The sequence below is a fragment of the Ascaphus truei genome, chromosome 15, assembly GCF_040206685.1.
Source record: "Ascaphus truei isolate aAscTru1 chromosome 15, aAscTru1.hap1, whole genome shotgun sequence".
Lineage (NCBI taxonomy): Eukaryota > Metazoa > Chordata > Amphibia > Anura > Ascaphidae > Ascaphus > Ascaphus truei.
The window spans coordinates 12,837,397-12,843,751 of record NC_134497.1 but is presented as its reverse complement, the minus strand read 5'-3'; the positions used below and the strand labels follow the sequence as shown (position 1 = coordinate 12,843,751).

Below are 6,355 nucleotides of genomic sequence, written 5' to 3'. Positions count from 1 at the left end.
TTTCATATAGGTTTCCTTAACTAAAAAAAGTTTGGAAAGCACTGGACTAGATCCACAAATCTCTGCTAAATCAGGGCTCATAACGTCACATGATATCCTCAAGGCTAATTATATGCAAAAATAACAGCCGTTCTGCATCTCATTAGCATAGACTTAACATCTGGGAATGCTGGAAAATAATGCTATGTTAGGTACAGTAGCGTAGCTAGAGATGCGTGGGATCCTGGGCCAAATTTGTTTCAGTGCCCCATTGTAAGCTCTCTCTCCTTCAGCTCTCTCCCCCTCCTCCAGTTCTCCGACTCTCCCCCTTCTCCATGCTTACCTCTGGGATAGGGTGGTAATAAAGGCAGGCGAGGGGAGATGGTGGCACGGGGTGACGGCGGGCCACCAGAGTGAAGCAGAAGAGCAGCCGGCAGAGGAGTTAGGAGTTGCACGGAGGCAGAGCAGGACAGCCGGGGGGGAGCGCGCTGTAGCAACATTGACACCGGAAGTAGGAAAGACTTCCGGGTCGGACCGCTGGGGCGCGCTCCTTCCCGACCACCCTGCTCTGCCTCCGTGCAACTCCTAACTCCTCTGCCGGCTGCTCTGCTGCTTAACGCGGGCAGCTCGCTGCCGCTTACCATCATCTCCCCCCGTCTGCCTCTGGGAGAGAAGAGAGAAAAATGGGCTGCCGACAGGGGGGAGGCGGGGAAAGTGGGCCAACAAGACCACGAGCTTTGCCCTGGCTATAGCTACGCCCCTGGTTAGGTAAATCATGGCTAACTATGCTGTTGCAAGCATCCAGACCCTGCAAAAGTCCCTTTTCAGTGTCTGGATGAGAACAACAAGTTTAGGTAGGATATAACTGATGTAGCGTTAAGTTCCCTTAACGAGGTGAATACGTGATGTGGTGATAACGCCCCCGGTTTCATATACTTTTCATGTGATTATCACTAACGTCTATTATCGTTAATGCCCTTTATGTGGGAGAACATGACGGCACGCTCGTTTTTTGTCCTATGAAGACTCGCCGTTAGTCTTAAATTACATCAACGTCACGTCCGGTGACAATAGAGCTTTGTGGATCTGGGGCCCTAGAGTTGCATCAACCAGCAGTTTGCGATTGTAATTGAAAGGTGAAGTCACTCAAACTCTGCACTCATCGGAGTGGGAGCTACACCTACGTTTTAAACTGCCAAAACAGGAGGGTTGTGACATGTTTTAGAATTAGTTGGCTTTGATAATTGGCCAAGAAGCTAATCCTCCCTGTCATGATATTACTCAAATGTGCTTTATCAAAGCAGTAAACCTGTCTTTAGTTTTAAGCGAAATTACTGCCAGTCTTATCCTGCCAATCTGGGAAAATGTGTTTATAAAAGTTGATAAAATTTTCTATCAAAGCAGCAACAACACACAGTAGCTAACTAGGAAGTATTTCTTCATATTTTTTCTTTTTTACAGCGGCAGGGCCAAAGGATTATTTATTTTCTTCTGTATCCGTCATCTACGTATCCCGTAGACATTTATCAGTGCCAGGCTGGGATTGTCTTTTCTGCTCTGTACCTCCGTCTAAAATGCAAGAAAATGTGTTATTAAGTTCCACGTGTATGTCATGAGTTTCCTTAAAGTACTTTCTTAGACAGAGTCAGTGTACACATTCCTGTTGACTAACTCCAGGTCACGTCGTAATTACAATCCAGGCTAGTGTTTATTCAGCTCTTACTCTATTGTACCAAGGTGGGTAACAGTAACAGTTCTGCAACTACAAAATCAATCTCCATTGTGAAGGTATCAATATGAATTATGGCTTATGGCAATGCTATGTATGCATATAGAACAGGGGGGCGGGGCTCAACTCCAGTCCTCAAGCCCCCGCCCCCTCCCCCCCAAGAGGTCAGGTTTTCAGGATATCCCAGCTTCAGCACAGGTGGCACAATCAGAGGCTCTTCTGATTGAGCCACCTGTGCTGAACTGAAGCAGAGAATGATTGAGTCACCTGTACTGAAGCTGGGATATCCTGACAACCTCACCTGTTGGGGGTGGGGAGGGGGGGGGGGTTGAGTACTGTTGAGCACCCCTGCCATAGCAAGTATATATCATGTCTGCCATCACCAATTCTTAGAAGATGTTTTGTTTTTCCCCCATCTAAGGTGACATTAGTTTGCAAATGTCTTTTAGATTGTAAGCTCCCTGGGTCAGGAACCTCCTTCCTACTGTCTGTCTTACCATGTTTGTACCCTTTTTATCATACCATGTTATTATCCTTTAGTCTCTGCCACATTGTACTGCTCCACAGAACGTGTTGGCGCCATGCCAATAAAATAATAACAATAATAATAATAATAAAATGATCTAATATCAAGATAAGGATGTTCATTTTCTGGCGTTTGAAGTCGTTCACCCCCCACGTGTTTTATTTTGATCCCCTCTGTCTAGTTTTCCACATCCCTCTATGAAATATGATGCCTCTCAGACCCCATGGAGAGAAGCTTCTAAAGGTTCTTTGGAATTTTCTTACAAAACAACTTTCAGGGGATTCATTGGGTTTGCTTAGAATGAACTTTGCAACTATGTTTTCCATGTATGTCCTTTACATCGCGGTATCAAATAACTTGCTCTCGAGATCTGGAGTAAAGTTACTTTGTATGACGTTAAGAAAGCATTGTTCTGCTGCAGCTTAGATTTGGGTGCTAACGCTTTGCAGCCAGAAAGTGCTATTAAGGGATCGAGAAGCCCTAGACTTTGCTGGCTACTGTAAATACTCCGTTCCATGAGCAAGCCAGTAGAACATCTCCAGCTGTCAAGGTCCACCAGCTGGTCAGGTTTTCAGGATATCCCTGCTTCAGCACAGGTGGCTCAATCAGCGGGCCAGTCGTTGGCTGAGCCTACTGTGCTGAAGCAGGGGTATCCTGAAAATCTGACCAGTTGGTGGCGCTCGAAGACTGGAGTTGGCGCGCCCCTGCAGGAGAGCGCTGCATTATATACATAAACAGTAGGCAAACTACACCATGTACCAAGTATGTACGGAGAAAACCCGGGGGTCCCCAGAGCTGAAATGAATGCAGATCATCTCTGGAGACCCCTGCTTCCCACTCATGTAGAGAGAAAAGAATTGTTCCTTAAAGGGGCTTTTTATCAATCTCCTGACTGCAAAAGTGGCAGAAAAAGCACCAGTTGTCACCAATATTGCTTCAGTTTTCCACATCCAGGTATGCTGACGTTTCAGTGCAATGGAAACACTCTTTTTGGAAGTGGGGGTGCTCCGCCGGCTGAAACTCCCCTGAAGCTCCAGCTGGGGAAGTCAAAATGGCTGCCACATCACGCTGGCCTGGTGGGCCAGTAGGACGCCACTTCTGTCATAGGTGGGATGATGCGGCTGCTTCCTATTGGATGACCGCCGGTCCAATCTTATCGAATTGAGGAAGGCAAAAAAAACCTGGTAAATCTCTCGGGAAACAGGGCGTCCGCGGAACTGCAATTGGCGCGGTCCAAGTCCGACAGATTTCTGAAAAAGAAAAACAATATGTAAATGTGTTGTTTTAACACGTCTGCAATTTGTTTCATATGATTAATACCTTCTGCAAATTTAAGTCAGTACCTCCATATGTTATATATACAGCACATATGTACAATGTAATTCTATCCCTATATACCAATAGGGACCACATAGTATCTACACACATTAATAGTAATGCAACACCCTCTTACATTTCTACACCTACCCGCTCCATTAGTATACACTCCCACACACCTTTTGTAAAGCACTGTATACACTGTGGGTGCGTTATTTACACACATACACACACACATACTCTTACATCACTAACATTCAGGGCCTATCTAACACCTTAGGGCTGCGCTTATAGTGGCGGCGACACCGACGCAACGTTGCGTCAAAACAAATGCATTGCCACCATCGTGTGCGCTTATAGTAAGCGCGGCGCGACGGAGGGACGGTTTGGTCGCGATCGCTGGAAGACATCTCAATTTGATTTTTCCACCGACCGCAGCCTGACGTCACCGTCGCGTCGCCGGCACTATAAGCGTAGACCTTGTCATAAATCGCATACTGCACAGGGGGGAGGGATAGGCTTCAGTCACAGATACATTCCAGGATGCACCGTTTTTAAGTAAAAACCTTTCTTGCTTTATCCATTGTAACACCGCAGGAAGAAGAGATCAGTGTAACACCGCCGGAAGAAGAGATCAGTGTAACACCGCCGGAAGAAGAGATCAGTGTAACACCACCGGAAGAAGAGATCAGTGTATCTCGAAAGCTCGCACAAATAAAATGCATTTCGTTAGCCACAGAACGGTATCGTCTATTCGTTTTTGATTATTAAGCTCGGTTAACACGGTACACACACACACACACACACACACACACACACACACACACACACACACACACACACACACACACACACACACACACACACACACACACACACTAGTGTAGTATATCTGAATAATACATTTAAAAAAATCTATATATTTTTATTAGATTTTTACTTTCACCATTATTTTTATAACACCGCATGAACGCACACGCAATAAACTCTGCCACGTGGACAATGAGCCAGCTGGCACTCTGAGAACACAAACAAACTGTTTATTTAGAAGACAGAATCCTATTCTTTATTTTGTTGTTTTCTGCCTGGTAGAAACTGTATGTAAGATGCACGCTGTCTGCGTACTTATTAACAAATTAATGTGTTATGATTCTACTGTGAAATAGTCTCAAGGTAATTGTTACAGCTACAGACCCGGGGCTGAAAACGTTATGCTTGCAAAATACTTCCAGGGATCGCTACAAATTGGATGCTTTTCATATATGCTATTTAATTTTTAATTAAAAATTACCCTGAGGCGATCGCATAGCTCCTTTGAAGCGCCGGCAGTTTTGACATCTCTGGGTGGTGAACATTAACAGATTATCATGTCAAAGTATGCGTCCGTGAAAACTGTTTTTCAACATTCCCCTGTAGCATCAGCTGTCTCGTTAAGAGGATTTAAATAATATGGCAGAGAACAGCGAATAATATGCTACTGAGAAATTAAGGGAAAGCACATGAAGTAAGACTTTGTGTTTTGGGCTTTAAAATGATGTCATTTTAGAATTGGTAACTTGTAACATCAATGTACTTTTTTTTTAATTGATTGAGCCTTTTCTGGGCCAGCGATTAATAAGGGGGGGGGGGAAGGGGTAGATATGCATATCGATGGGAGAAGTTAGGGTAAGAATTGTTACAGATGTTGCAAACACTATTAACCCTTGTTACAGCGAGTTGACGCACAAAATACCGCATTGACGGTTTAAAGACAATACGGCTTAAGTGTTTTAAAATGCACTACTGTTAAAGGTTTTTTTTTTTTTTTAAATAGACATATATTTTTTTTTTTTTTCACCGAGGTGGGAAACAGGGGGTCCCCAGAAAAGAATGACTCTGGGGACCCCCTGCTTTCTGAGATACTTACTGCCGTAGGCTGCAAAAATATTGTACAAAATGAAGGGAATACTCCTTTAAGTAAAGTACATGGGTTTAATGAATTAATAATTCATAATAAATAACACAACAAATTGCATAAACGCTGGGGGGCACAACTCCAGTCCTCAAGCCCTCCCAACAGTTCAGGTTTTCAGGATATCCCAGCTTCAGCACAGGTGGCTCAGTCAGTCCCTGCTTCAGCACAGGTGGCTTCAATCAAAGACTCAGCCCACCTGTGCTGAAGCTGGGATATACTGAAAACCTGCCCTGTTGGAGGGGCTTGAGGAGAGGGAGTTGAGCCCCCCTGAGTTAATGGGCGCAAAAACGTCTGCTACATCTGTAAATAGGGGTCTAAGGGGAGTTTGGGAGATGCTGTAGGGAGCAGTTATGTGAAGCCATGGGAGGAATAAGGGAAAAATAAATTTGGAGTGATTTTAAGGGTAATATGATGAAGAGATAAAGAGAAGTTATAGGAATTTGTTATATAGAGCAAAAGGAGGAATTAGGGAGGGGCTGGCCAACGCCAGTCCTCAAAGGCTGCCAATAGCTCAGGTTTTAAGGAAATTACTGCTTCAGCACAGGTGGCTGTCATTAACTGGACCACCTGTGCTGAAGCAGGAATATCCTAAAAACCTGACCTGTTGGAGGGGTTTGAGAAGTGGAGTTGGCCACCCATAAATTAGGGGATTCAACTGTTGCATTGTTCCGTAAACAGGTGTGAATTGCGTCTTTTTGACTCCGCTTCACTTTGTGTCATTATATGAAGCTGGCTCTACTTGGGATATTTACAGATTTGGGGTGTGGTTACACGAGGAGTTAGGGAAGGCAATAAGCGGCATTAACGCCTGCTCCTCAAAGACCTATGCCAAATGAAACAGGAGTATCAA

General features: G+C 44.6%; 1 long non-coding RNA gene across 1 annotated transcript; it reads right to left on the bottom strand.

The window, feature by feature from the left end:
• Nucleotides 1–1,449: 1,449 nt before the first annotated feature.
• LOC142466973 (uncharacterized) lies at nucleotides 1,450–4,225 on the bottom strand. Its single transcript, XR_012788285.1, has 3 exons — nucleotides 4,118–4,225; nucleotides 3,161–3,484; nucleotides 1,450–1,548 (listed from the first exon to the last, which is right to left on the bottom strand). It is a non-coding gene; the product is annotated as an uncharacterized LOC142466973 (long non-coding RNA).
• Nucleotides 4,226–6,355: the final 2,130 nt, after the last annotated feature.